The following is a 15,679-nucleotide window of genomic DNA, read 5'->3' as shown; positions in this document are numbered from 1 at the left end:
CGACCGGATCCCACGCTGAGCTGTCAACCGCTGCTTCTCTGTGTAGGCGGGTGCAGAGGAGACAGAGGACAATGGAAGATCCATAGTAAGTCTTTGGGTGACGTCACTTCCGCTTAATTTCACAGCTGTTGTCCTCCAAGTCTTCTGCTGAGCTTCCAGGGCTGGAGTGTGGGTCCGGACGGGTCAGATCAGCTTCCAAAAAGGTATGTATACAAATTTTTATCTTTACAGGGATAGAGAGGTTAGTGTTGGATCCCTGGTGTCTATAGATGCAGGGATTTTAGAGTTTGCAGGGACTTTAAAGTGGAGGTTCCCCCTAAAAAAAAATTCTAACAATACATTGAGAAGACTGATTACACTGCGGGTATGCTGTTTTTTTCGTACATACCTCGATATCGCCGTTTAATCCCTTGGCTTCCGGGTATGATTCTAGCGGGGCTGGGCGTTCCTAGTTGATTGACGTTCCTCCGACCGACGCATACTTGACGTCACAACTTTCCTAAAGAAGCCAAACGTCGCTGCACAGGCGCCGTATAGACCCGGAAGCCGAGGGATGAAACGGCGATAACGAGGTATGTACGAAAAAAAAAAAAAACAGCATACCCGTAGTGTAATCAGTCTTCTCAATGTATTGTTAGAATTTTTTTTAGGGGGAACCACCCCTTTAAGTACAGAGTGCTCGCCTGGTCCTTAACAACCATGTTGTTTAGTGGTTGTTAAGGACATGGGTGGCAGCCGGCTCCTTAAAGTGGAGTTCCACCCAAAAGTGGAACTTCCACTTAAAGCACTCCTCGCCCACTTACTTTTGGCATGTAATTTTTTTTTGGGGGGTGCCTACTTCCTGTCCCACTTACATCTTCCACCTACGGGCCACCTAGGTGACTCCTCCTCTCCTCCTAGGCGGCCCCTCCCACTCGGCAATCCTCTGGGACGCATGACAGGTCCCAAAAGATTTCCTGTCCAATGGAAGAGCACAGAGCAACTTGCGCACGGCTGTGAAGCCGCAAGCCATCACAGCCGGGTGCCCACAGTTTCAATGGAGGCGCAGAGGAGAAGAGAGGGAGAGAACAATAATATCACCAATATAGTAACAGAATATACAAACACATCTATGAATTAATTATTGATAAAAAGAAAATTAACATTTGCAAGACAACAACTTCCAATCTCTAGAATATAAGTCATCTTAGTTTCTCAAAGGAAGATACAAGTGTAATGCCGCGTACACACGTTCATTTTTCGGGTTGTAAAAAACAACATTTTTCAGGCTCTAGAAAAAACGAAGTTTTTTTAACTTGATCATTAAAACGGCCTTGCCTACACATGATCGTGAAAAAATAAAATGCTCTAGCAAAGCGCGGTGACGTACAACACGTACAACAGCACTATAAAGGAGAAGTTCCATTCGGATGACGCCACCCTTTGGGCTGCTTTAGCTGATTTTGTGTTAGTAAAAGACAATTCGCGCTTTTCTGTCTGTTACAGCGTTTTACCAGAACGAGTCTCATAACTTGCTTCTGAGCATGCGTGGATTTTTCACATCATTAAAGCCCACACACAACCATTTTTTACAACCCCGAAAAACGACAACGTTAAAAATGTCGTGAAAATATAGAGCATGTTCGAAAAAAAAATTCCTGTTTTTCAAACCCGAAAAATGCTCTGAAGCCCACACACGATCGTTTTTAATGACATTAAAAAAAAAAAAATGTAGAATCCGAAAAATGGTCGTGTGTGCGCAGCATCAGGGTCCCTTGCTTAAGATGCTATCCTCATTTTCAAATCCAGTTACTTGGTGATGTCATGTTTTTCTTGGCAAGAAAAAAAACCTTCAATTAGGAAACATAAGGCAAACAAAGATGATGCTTCTAGCTAGTAGTAGTTGGTCACTTTATAATGAACGTGTTGTGTGATGATGAGATTGTTTCGCTGCTCATATGAGTGGCTTCTTCAGATCTAATGAGTGTTAGGCACATACCTGTACAATAACCTATTAAGAACACCTATGCACCTGCCTGTCCATGCAATTATTTTATCAGCCAATCATGTGGCAACAGTGCAATTATAGGCGTGCGCACAGGGTGTGCCAGGTGTGCCTGGGCACACCCTAATGGCCCTGTGCTTGGCAGATTCCCCCTGCTACTTGGCTGCAGAAAAAAGGAACTGGGGAATCTCTGTCCTCAGTCCTTTTCTCTGTTTCAAAAGCAAGACATCAGGGGTCTGTTTAGACCCCTGATATTTCACCAAGGCCCCTATTGGGTTCCAAAAAAAAAATAATATTGTAAAATAACAGAATATATTGTATAAAAATTCTAAAATTGTAAAAAAGTAACAATAAAAAAATAAAAACTGACACCAGTCTCTGCCCTTTCCACATCATCCATCGCTCTACCGACACTGTCTATTGCCCCATTGCTTTGGGGTGCACACTGCACACCCTAATGCAATAGGCTGCGCACACCTATGAGTCCAATGTATACAATGCTGATACAGGCCAGGGGCTTCATTTATATTTCACATCGAGCACCAAAATAGGCAAAAAAAAAATGAATACTACACCTAGAAAAAAAAAATTGGAGGGGCTACATGACTGGGGAGAGGAATATCACCAATATATTAAAAGAATATACAAATACATATACAAATTAGTGGTCGATAAAAAGAAAAGTAACCTTTGCAAGACAACAACTTTTAATCTCTAGAATACAAGTCATCTGAGTAAGCAAGCATTTTTATAAACAAAGATACAAAACGTAAGGGTCCCTTACACAAGATGCCATCGTTATTTTCAAATCCAATTACTTGTTGAAGTCATGTTTTTCTTCTTGGCACCAGAAAGTGTCTATTACTCTTGGAAGGTTCATGCTAATTATCTGAGAAGAATTGCTGTTTGTTGGCTAGCCTTGCTTCTTTCACTAGATCAGACTTTTGGTCTGATTATCTTACTCTGATCTCTGCGAACATAAAAAAAAAAAACTTTAATTAGAATACGCGACGAAAACAAGGATCATACTGCTAGCTAGTAGTAGTAGTTGGCTACATTAAAATGGACGTATTCTGTCATGTTGAGGTTGTTCTGCTACTCATCTGAGTGGCTTCTCCAGATCTAATGAGTGTTAGGTACACATAATCAGTGATTAAAGTGGAGGTTCACCCAAAAACTCAATTTTTAACATTAGATTGAGGCTCATTTTGGGAGAATCGGGTGTTTTTATTTTTTTAAATCGAAGCAGTACTTACCGTTTTAGAGAGCGATGTTCTCCGCCGCTTCCGGGTATGGGCTGCGGGACTGGGCGTTCCTATTTGATTGACAGGCTTCCGACAGGCTTCCGACGGTTGCATACAGCGCGTCACGATTTTCCGAAAGTAGCCGAACGTCGGTGCGCAGGCGCCGTATAGAGCCGCACCGACGTTCGGCTTCTTTCGACTACTCGTGACGCGATGTCGGAAGCCTGACGGAAGCCTCTCGGAAGCCTGTCAATCAAATAGGAACGCCCAGTCCGAAAGACCATACCCGGAAGCGGCGGAGAAGATCTCTCTCTAAAACGGTAAGTACTGCTTCGATTTTAAAAAAAACACCAGATTCTGCTTCCCAAAATGAGCCTCAATCAAATGTTAAAAAAAAAATTCGGGTGAACTCCCGCTTTAAGAACACCCATACACCTGCTTATCCATGCAATTATTTTATCAGGCAATTATGTGGCAACGATGCAACGCGTACCTTGCAGATACAGGCCAGGAGCATCAGTTAAATTTCACATCAAGCACTAGAATGGGCAAATAACTGACTTGCAGTACCTGACCGCGATATTGTATCAATCTCGCCTCTGTTATCTGCGAGATTGACACCTGCAAGCCCAGTCGCAGGAGCCAGCACCGGGCCCTGTCTCTCCTCCCGCTCGCCGCCTCCAATGGATTCCTATGGATGCGCTGCATCTCGTGGGGATGGCGAGCACGAGAGCACGAGAAAAATATCATCGGTACTTTGCGAAACAGCACTTAATGATATCATCCCCACCAAACTGATGAAGGAATGTGCCGCTATCCTGGCACCGCCTATCACGCAGCTTATAAACCAGTCATTCAAGGAAGGCATAGTGCCCTCCCAGTAGAAAGAGGGCACAATCCAACCCATCTTGAAGAAACCCACCCTAGACCCCAAGGACCCAATTCACCGCCGTCCCATAACAGGCCTAAACGTTCTCTCCAAGATAATGGAGAAAGTAGTGGTACAACAGCTGCAACAGCATCTGGATACCCATAATCTACTTGATCCATTTCAATCGGGTTTCCGCCCCTGACACGGGACAGAAACAGCATTGCTCAAAATATGGGATGACGCCCTCGAGGCCGCAGATGAAGGAGAATCTTGTCTTCTAGTTCTGTTGGACCTAAGCGCAGCTTTCGACACGGTAGACCACAAACTGTTACTGACTCGGCTGGCTGAGGTAGCCAGAGTCGCAGAAGGTGATTTATCTTGGTTCTCCTCCTTTCTGGAAAACCGATCACAAACAGTGAAATTGGGACCTTTCACTTCTGAAAAACGCACAGTGTCATGCGGAGTCCCTCAGGGATCCCCTCTGTCACTGGTGCAGTTCAACATCTATCTTCGCCCTCTCTTTGAAATCATCAGTAGCCAAAAACTGCTTTATCACTCATATGCAGACGACACGCAACTGTATTTTCGCATTTGCAACAAAAAGGATCATCATCTCAGTCTAGAGACATGCCTCTCTTTGATAGAAAACTGGATGACAAAGAGTTATCTTAAACTCAACAGTTCAAAAACAGAACTTCTTCTGTTTCACGCCAGTCATAAGAATCAACTGGCAACAACCTGGACACCTCCGTCCATTCTGGGCCAAATCATCACCCCTAGTTCCAAAGTCAAAAGTCTCGGAGTCATTTTCGACATCTACATGACAATGGACACACAAATAGGGTCAGTAGTCAGCGGATCTCACCATCTGCTGCACCTACTACGCAGACTTATTTCATTTATTCCTAAAGAAGACATAGCGGTCGTGGTGGGAACAATTGTGAACTCCAGACTGGACTATGCAAATGCCCTTTACCTCGGGCTCCCAAAGTACCAAATCTCTCGTCTGCAAGTCGTTCAGAATACGGTCGCCAGACTTGTGACTGGGAAAAAAACATGGGAATCAATCTCACCTTCTCTGAGATCCCTTCATTGGTTGCCAGTAAAACACAGAATTGCTTTTAAAGCACTCTGTCTGACACATAAGTGGTACAAGGTCCTAGACTATGGAACGCTTTACCAACCAGCATTCGGTTGGAGGGAAACCACCTGACCTTCAGAAGAAAGATCAAAACTCATCTCTTTTGATGTCAAGAGAGACAGGAACAACAAGCGCCCAGAGGCGATTTAGTTCACATGTGCCGCGCTATATAAGTTTTTCATTCATTCATTCATTCATGCAGTGGAAAAAGTGGAATGCACCCGCCTACAGGCACCTAGTCCAAAACCAGATTAATACATTAGGGATTTGGGGATTTTATCTAGTAGATGTTAATTGTTCTAGAGCATGCCATAGGTGAAAACCTTTTTGATACAACCCTGTTTAAATTTACAAAAAATAGCAGGGGTTTGGAGTAATGAATATTTCCTGGGATCTCGTTTGAGGATGCCGTCACCCCCTGTATTGTTTCAGTACCGGGTACAAATGGAAAAAATGGACCAGAACCTTGATGGTTCTGCTTTTGCAGATTTGCTGACTGCTCTAGACTGCTATGTGTATTTGTTACGTTTCTGAAATAGAAACCTTTTTCTAGTTTTTTTAACACATACAAGAACCTGTTATTTGCTTTTTTAACACATTATTTTTGCAGTAATTAATTATAAGTAAGTAATTATTTTTACTTGACTGATGAGAAGCACAGGCTTAAAGCAATAACTTTATGTAACCTTGCCTAAAGATGACATAAAGACAGATTAAACTGGAAAGGGAAAGGCTACAACTTTATTTGAATGTTCCAACAAAACAACTTAACCAGTGCCTGTCATACTGTGAGCACACATGGACAGAACTTGACATAGCTTAAAATGCCTGTCTCTACCATTAGTGCCAGACAGGCATTAGACTGACCCAACCAGGGCTGTCGATAAGGCAGCACAGCCAGCCCTCCTGTACTGGGCCCAGGCCCCTATCGGTTTAAAGGGGGGGGAGGCCCAGGCAACTGCCGAGCAGGAGGTCCACCTGTACTGCCTTATTGCTGACACCTCCTGTCACCTCCTAAAGGAGCCACATAAGGTGTCAGCAATCGGACAGTATGGTAGGGGAATTGATTCTAGTATCTGCACCCCCACCACCCTTAGACCGCTCTGATCACCTCCATCCCCCTGCTGTTTGGGCCCCCCCTTTCACCTGCTGTTCCCCCTTCTATTGCAGCGTTAGGAAATGTCTGTGTTTGGGGTTGAACACCTGCACCCACACACCTGTCCTATTAGGACCTGCGACTTTGTTTGTACAGCTATTGCATCCCCATAGTGTAATATAGGCTGCCTGCACACAACTCCAGGGAGCTCCAGTCACATAAACAAACAAATGATTCACACTGTACAGGCCACAGCACCCATATGAATGAGCCTCAAGACCTCATTCATACACAAACCTGTATTGAGTTAATAAATAAAGTTCTATCTTTTATATTTTGCAGGAATTTTGTTGTGTTTTTAGTGTATTTTTTATTTGATATGTCCAGGGTGGGGAAGGGGGGTGGCGGTTTGGGAAACTGTTCGGTTAGGCTGTACAGGGCTACGTGGTTACTAACAGCAGCCCTGGAGCCAACTTAACTACTTCCTTACTGGCCACTGTATATAGGTGAGCACCCTGATGATTAGCCAGGGTTGCTATTAAATTTATTTGCCAAGCGATAGTTGCTGGGGCCAATTTGTCAAAAGGTCAATTGATTTCACCCCAATTCTGGAATTGCTGCACAATTCTCTTCTGTCGCTAAATGGCTGGGTATTCCGGAGACATTTGACAAGACAAGGGCATTGCAAGAACATATTAGGAATGAATGGGGTGTCCCAGCCAATGGGCAGGGAATTTCTTTGGTCCCTTGGCCTGCTGGGAGAACCTATTTATTTGGGTGGAGTCAGGTGATCGGATGTTTGGTGCCACCTGGATGACTGTCTGGGTGGACGTTTGTTGTATCGCCCTGGGCTGCTAGGCCAGAAACCTAAGGCCTATCCCGGGGACATCTGGCTGCTAGGCTGTCTGAGGGCTTATCCAGAAGCAGGAAAGCAGTGTGGGGTTTGGACTACGGGCCTGTAGTCCAACCAGAAGTAATGGTTCTGCCAGCCAGGGATCCAGTCGTGGTCAGAAGTAGAAGGAAATCTGCTGCCACTAAGGGACCATCCACCTTACTACCATAGACCATTGTGAGTAAGCTGAGGCCAGTACCAGAGCAGACTTCTCGCCAGCCCGGGACGAAGAAGTGGGAAAACTTCAGCAAGTGCCAAGTCAGGGACCCAGCGTGACAGCAGAGATGACACTTGTGGAGTGCCAGGCCAGGGACCCAACATGTCAGCAGGAGTGAAGCTTGAGGAGTATCTGTGAGTGCCAAGCCAGGGACCCAGCAGTGAAGCGGGGTTGACGGTTGAGGAAGATACTGAGTGCTACAGTGAAAGAGCTCAGGGGATCCAGTGGCTAGTGGATCTACAGTCTGAGAGACTGGGAGCTCATTAAGTGAAGACCCACAGTAAGCGAGGTAAAGAGAATTGTTTGTGTTAGTTAAATACCTTTACCGACAAGATTGTTGCTATAGGAGACAGCGGTCCAACCTATACAGAAGTGGTATCCGGCTGGAGGCCTTCACCTGTATAGCTGTCTACCTATAGAAGTCTCGGAGTCTGCTAATTATCTACCTAAGTGTACCTAACAGTTCTGTTTTAGAGACGATAAATCTCTTTGCATTCAAAAAGTGTCTGGCGCCCACCTGTTCATCTTGCATTACACCCACCATGCCTTGTAACCCACTCTACACAGAAGAATGTCAGCTCTTCCTAACTCTGGAGGTAACTATTAGGCCAACAGAGGCTCACAACAACATTGCTACATATACATCCTGCTAGGGAAGCAGTTGTACCGAGATCATGATCCCGGTGTCATTATTTACTGCCTGCAAGTCCATTTCATGTAAAAGTATTACTGATTAGCTGGGTAGCCACTAGAATACTTTTACAGGTGTCGGAAGAGGGTCCCACCCCTCTCCCGTCGTCATTACTGGGCTTTCCTGAGCGATGGGGAAGCCCGGGGGCAATGTGACTGGCGGCATCCATGTCCGACCTCACAGTGAGAGAAAATTAAGCTGTTCCTTCCACTGTGTGACGTCAGAACCGGTGAGCATTGACTATGTCGTCACTTCTGGCCCCAGCTCTTTGTTTACTGGCCTCATAGCGGACAGTGGAGTAGCAGATCAGACCGATCTGTGCATATGAGAAGTGTCAGAATTGACCCAGTATTGAGGTGGTTAAACTCAAGGGCATAGCCCATTGAAACAACATTAATTTCTGGAATGGTCAAATTGCTGATAAAGCTGTGACAATCCTCCTTAAATTGGGTAGGTAATTCTTCTGAAGCTGCAATTCCTCAGGTCAGACGTGATTTGGCAGAAGTTTTTTTATCTTATAGCATTCTACAGTATGTATTAAGGTAAAAAAGCCTTCAGTGTTCAGCAGCCCCCCCCCCCCCCTCAGCCCCCCTAACACTTACCTGAGTTCCCTCTCTGTCCAGCAATGTCCTCCTAATTGGCTGAGACACAGCAGCGGCTCCATTGGCACCTGCTGCTGTCAATCAAAATCAGCTAGCATATCAGGGAAGAGAGGAGGCGGGGCTGGGGCAGGGCTCCGTGTCTGAATGAACATAGGTAGCTGTGGAAATGGTAGTACTCTTGCGCTATCTGTACTGGACACCGGGGGGCACTGCTGCAATCACCTTAGAGTCTGCCTTACACAGAAAAAATTCAAATATGGAAAGTGATGGTGAAGCGCTGTGAACTAAAAATAGAAGGGGATCTCAATACCTAACAGGTAGGTAACCCTAAAGTGAAATACATAAATAAATAAATAAATAGATACTAGGTGACTATTACAGGGAAAGAAAGGTGAATAAACAACATATAATGTGAACATAAAGTGACACGAATGTACCAGGCTGGATGAACCAGAGACACAGTGGTAAAGGTGCACGGATGTGAACCAAACAGTAGCTTACACAAACTAAAATAACTGTGTACAGAAACAATGTATAACAGAAATACGTGAAAAATGGTCTATTTAAAAAAGTGACATCCCAGAAGACAGTCCGGTGTGGCACGAATGTACCAGGCTGGATAAACCAGAGACACAGTGGTGAAGGTGCACGGATGTGAACCAAACAGTAGCTTACACAAACTAAAATAACTGTGTACAGAAACAATGTATAACAGAAATACGTGAAAAATGGTCTATTTAAAAAAGTGACATCCCAGAAGACAGTCCGGTGTGGCACGAATGTACCAGGCTGGATAAACCAGAGACACAGTGGTGAAGGTGCACGGATGTGAACCAAAATAACTGTGTACAAAAACAATGTATAGCAAAAATGCGAAAAAAAAAAAAGGGTATTTAAAATAGTGACGTCCCAGAAGACAGTCCAGTGTAAAAGTAGGCAAACTTCGGTGCGCACACCTCTTGTGGTACTAGATGCTCACCTCAGAGCCATAGCACGGATGGCTCAAAGTACCAAACAATGTCTCCCTAGGGGGTGCAGTCACACGGATTGAGGTTGAGATGAAGGGGGCTCCTCATCAAATATTCATACAAACATGGAAGCAAAAATCAATGGATAATAGCATAATCCTGTGGGAAACCTTGCAAATGATATATAACGTATACATGCACTCACATTGAGGCTGTGAATAGTGGACCTATCTCCACGAACACCGCGTTCGTATCCGGAACTGGTATGCTGGAGGATCACTGACAGACAAAACAACTCTCACTTCCACCTTCTCTGTATCTTCCACCTCCTGTCCGTGGTATCAGCCAGTGCTCAGGGGGTACAAGATGGAAGAAAAGAGAGGAAGGCCCATGGTGCAGTATCTTGTGAAATTTATTAGAGTACAAGTAGCAGCAAAGTAAAAACTCACATTTAAAATTGGGGCAGAAGCAAAACACCTACGAGCGGTGAGCTCGTCTCATCGCCGTCGGTCTGTGTCGGCTCTGTAACTCCTATTCCCTTACGCGTATTCGTCACATCACATGACTTCTTCAGGGGATAACGCAGGGTGTAAGCAATGGGCTTAAATAGGCTGTAAAAACGTCTAATAGACTGGATGTCCATCGGCCATTTTGTTGTAGCTCAATGTAGTATACCTATGTGTTGCTAGCGTTGGACAGGACGCCATGATACCTAGGTCTTAAACAGAAAAACAAACCAGGCAGCAATGTACACATAGGAAACGTATACGTGGGCCACACACCAAAAAACAAGCCATAATAAGTGCATTGCATCTTATTGCAGACGAAAAAAACGATATACATGGGGGACAGTAATGACTGGTAAAAATACTATAATTAGACAGGTATAAAAGCATGGGTGAACGATACATGAGGCTGTGTATAAAGCAATTAGGTGGCTGCCAAATTGAAAACCAACACACCTCTCACAGCGCTCCAGCTTAGGAGACTGTTTGTAAAAAAGTATATAAATGGGACACAGAGAGGATACCAAATTTAAAAGCCAGGACACCTGGAGGTGGGTAGTCAGGCATGAATAAAAACACATAAAATATATATAAAAATATATTGTAAATATAAAAACAGCTATGTTCAATTGAACAATAGGTGTGGTATAAAATAAGTAGAGGAGCTGCAGAGCGGACATGTCTGACGACTGGGTATAAATACAGACAGATATATGACACATATATATATAAAATATATATAAGACAACCATATGGTAGCAGGGTGGTGCCTAGATTGAAAACTAGAAGTAGACGCTGAAAAAACAGGACGGAAGTAAAAACCCACTGGTACGCAAGAGGGAGGGTAGGTCAATAGGACACTCTCAGAAATCGCTAAGGAAGCAATTAAGGTCAAAATCTATATTAAGACCCTTTGGTGCAAAAGTATCCATACAGAAAATAAATTTAGATTCTAGCTGGCTTAGAGACCTCACCTTATGTCCACCTCTCCATGGCCTGACATAAGGTGCAATACCCCAGAATCTCAAATGTGAGGGGTCCCTGTTATGGACTGTGTCGAAATGTCGAGATACACTATGCTTGTCAAATCCATTCTGGATATTGACCACATGTTCTTTAATCCGTATCCTAAGCAACCTTTTGGTTCGGCCAATATATTGTAGGCCGCAGCTACACTCGAGCGCATAGACAGCGCCCTCAGTGTTGCAACCAATAAATTCATTAATTTCATATTCTGTCCCATTACTGTTGGATTTAAAGGACGATACCTTCGGATTAGGTTTTTTGGTACGGGTACAGGCGTAACATCTTTTGCACGGATAAAACCCTTTGCCTGTGAAAAAGGTAAATTGTTTCTTTGGTGGATCTACGACACTTTTGACCAATTGGTCTCTAAGAGTTGGGGCTCTTTTATATATAAATTTAGGCCTCTCTGGTAGAATCTCTTTCAGTTTGGTATCCGCTTTCAAGATGTGCCAATGTCGATTAATAATTTTCTCGATTTTCTTATGGTGAATATTATAGTCCAATATCATAGGGACCAAATCTGGTTTATTATTTGGTTTCTCTTTTATCTCTAGGAGAGCACTTCTAGGTACTTTAATGACTTCTTCAATTTTCTCCTGGATAAAAGAGTCTTCATAGCCTTTCTGTTTGAATCTGTCGCCAATCATATTGGCTTGCAACCGGAAGTCTTCGGTATTTGTGCAGTTGCGCCTAAGTCTAAGAAGTTGACCTTTAGGGATGTTAAAAAGACAGTTTTTGTGGTGGCAGCTCGTAATGGGAAGATAGCTATTGCGATCGACATTTTTGAAGAACGTTTTCGTAGCAAACTTATCTTTGATCCGAGAAATTTCTAGATCTAAAAAAGAGATCTGTTTCTCTTCAATTTGCCACGTAAGAGTAATGTTTTTAGAGTTGATATTTAGTTTCTCAAAAAACAAAGCAAGGCCACAACGATCTCCCTTCCAGATAATAAAAATGTCGTCTATGTACCTTTTGTACATAACTAAATCTTCATGTTGTTCCAAAAACACAGATTCCTCTTCCCATTTAGACATAAAAAGTCCCGCCACACTTGGGGCAAACTTAGCCCCCATGGCAACACCAGTTGTTTGCTGATAGTATTCGTGATTGTACCAGAAATGGCTATGTTTAAGACAGAAGTCCAGGCATTTGACAATGTATTTCCTCTGGATACAGGGCAAGTTGGAATGTCTACGAAGTCCCCATTTGGTGGCTTCGCATGCAAGAAAATGTGGGATGATCGTGTAAAGGGATGACACGTCTGCTGTAGCCATCAGAAGGGGCCCTATGTCATTTCTACTCTCAAGCAAGGAGAGCATGTCCTTAGTATCTTTGAGATATGCCCTAGTCTTCTGGACCGCTGGTTGAAGAAATCTATCGATATACTGACCCAGTCTAGCCGTGATGGACTCTATTCCATTCACGATGGGTCTCAGGGGGGGGTTCGTCCTATCTTTATGGACCTTGGGCAGTGCGTAAATGATAGGGGTCCTACACGCCTCCGGTATTAAATACTTTGCCTCCTTTTTGTTTAGGACTTCTCGCTTAAGGCCCAGGTGCACTACCTGTTCTAGTTCTTTCCTCCATTTGAAAATTGGATTGCTGGGTAGTCGGTTATAGGTATTATGATCTTCTAGCATTTTCATCATGCCATCGTGGTACTGTTCGGTTGTCTGTAACACAATGCCACCCCCTTTGTCTGAAGGTCTAATGACAAGGTCCCTTCTTTTGGTCAGTTTTTTGATCCCTATTTTCATTGCCCTAGGTTCTTCTATTTTCTTGACCGTTAGGTTTCTAATTTCCTCTGTTACCATATTTTTAAACACATCTAAGTGTTTGTTGTCTTTAGATTTGGGGTTGAATGTAGATTTGTTTCTTAAATTACTGTGCACCACTGCATTTTCTTCTCTTGGCCGAGCATTGAAGGGCTTTTCGATCAGGTATTTCTTGATGTTTAATTTTCTGACGTATCTTTGCACGTTGACATACGTCTGGAATTTATCCAAATTCCTTACCGGCGCATACTTCAGGCCTTTATCAAGTACTACAAGTTCTTCATGGGATAGTGGTGCACCTGTAAGATTAAAAATCCCCTCTCCATCTATTCTCTTCGTTTGTTTTCTTTTTCCTGCTCTACATCCTCTTTTCTTGTAGGACTTTTTCTCCTTGTTTCCTCCATTTTCCTTTGGGGAGGGTATACCCTCCCCCTGTCCAAAAAAGATTGATTGGGTCCATTTTCATATCGGTATTCAAATTCTCTTCTCCCATCTCTATCGACATCTCGTATGTCTCTCAGGGGGGCATAATGGTTATAGGTATAGATGGGGCTCCTCTCTCTTGGCCTCTGAGGAGGGGGACCCCACCCCCCTCTAGGGTCATAATAATGCCTAGGGCCAGGACTCCTAATATAGGATCCAGGTCCATAGTGTTGTTCACCTCTATAGTCTCTTGGATCATAGTAGCCTCTTGGGTATGCTGGGCTCCTGTCTTGTTGGTTGGGCTCATTATAAGGGCCTCTCGTGTCTTTCTGTCCCTGGTTTTGCTTATTCCAATGGTTATGTGGTTTTTATGTGGATATCACCACGTTTGACAGATATATAAAAGCTAACATTGTCCCGAGGCGCCTTAGATGGGATGTACCACCCAATGATGGTCTTAAAGATCAGGAATCGATCGACGAATGGTTTTGATTCTTTAACGAGAAAGGTAAAGAATTACTCCATCTGTTACTTAAAAGGAAACAGAAGAAAATACGTAAAATAGACAAGGCCATCGCAGAATTAAAAATACAATTGGAGACACACAAAGACTCACCTGAATTCAAACGACTCACCACTCAACTCAACAAAGATCTAACAAAAAAGGATGTAGAGGTACAAACTAGAAAAAGCAAGAAATATGCCAGGGATATTAATGACTACAAAAATGATTTAGTCTATAAATGGCAAAATAACCTTGACATAAACGATCCAATTTCCACTTTCTCAACCCCTGAGAAACCGACCCGACAACGGCCTGAACATTTTGCTTTGTCCCCGATCGAGGAAAGACTAAGACCTGATGCCACTCAGAAAGAAACAGGAGATAATAGAGCTAAAGAGGATCAATCTAAGAATGAAGATAGAGCAAGAGTGCAAAGACAATCTAGTAGTCATACTCCACACAGTAATAAGGGAAAACCTTCACAAAGTGAACGTACCCCTCAGAAGAACTGGAAGAAACCGAATCACTGGAAAAATAAAAAACCACATAACCATTGGAATAAGCAAAACCAGGGACAGAAAGACACGAGAGGCCCTTATAATGAGCCCAACCAACAAGACAGGAGCCCAGCATACCCAAGAGGCTACTATGATCCAAGACACTATAGAGGTGAACAACACTATGGACCTGGATCCTATATTAGGAGTCCTGGCCCTAGGCATTATTATGACCCTAGAGGGGGGTGGGGTCCCCCTCCTCAGAGGCCAAGAGAGAGGAGCCCCATCTATACCTATAACCATTATGCCCCCCTGAGAGACATACGAGATGTCGATAGAGATGGGAGAAGAGAATTTGAATACCGATATGAAAATGGACCCAATCAATCTTTTTTGGACAGGGGGAGGGTATACCCTCCCCAAAGGAAAATGGAGGAAACAAGGAGAAAAAGTCCTACAAGAAAAGAGGATGTAGAGCAGGAAAAAGAAAACAAACGAAGAGAATAGATGGAGAGGGGATTTTTAATCTTACAGGTGCACCACTATCCCATGAAGAACTTGTAGTACTTGATAAAGGCCTGAAGTATGCGCCGGTAAGGAATTTGGATAAATTCCAGACGTATGTCAACGTGCAAAGATACGTCAGAAAATTAAACATCAAGAAATACCTGATCGAAAAGCCCTTCAATGCTCGGCCAAGAGAAGAAAATGCAGTGGTGCACAGTAATTTAAGAAACAAATCTACATTCAACCCCAAATCTAAAGACAACAAACACTTAGATGTGTTTAAAAATATGGTAACAGAGGAAATTAGAAACCTAACGGTCAAAAAAATAGAAGAACCTAGGGCAATGAAAATAGGGATCAAAAAACTGACCAAAAGAAGGGACCTTGTCATTAGACCTTCAGACAAAGGGGGTGGCATTGTGTTGCAGACAACCGAACAGTACCACGATGGCATGATGAAAATGCTAGAAGATCATAATACCTATAACCGACTACCCAGCAATCCAATTTTCAAATGGAGGAAAGAACTAGAACAGGTAGTGCACCTGGGCCTTAAGCGAGAAGTCCTAAACAAAAAGGAGGCAAAGTATTTAATACCGGAGGCGTGTAGGACCCCTATCATTTATGCACTGCCCAAGGTCCATAAAGATAGGACGAACCCCCCCCTGAGACCCATCGTGAATGGAATAGAGTCCATCACGGCTAGACTGGGTCAGTATATCGATAGATTTCTT

This window comes from Rana temporaria, chromosome 5 (assembly GCF_905171775.1).
Source record: "Rana temporaria chromosome 5, aRanTem1.1, whole genome shotgun sequence".
Classification (NCBI taxonomy): domain Eukaryota; kingdom Metazoa; phylum Chordata; class Amphibia; order Anura; family Ranidae; genus Rana; species Rana temporaria.
This window is presented reverse-complemented; position numbering follows the sequence as displayed.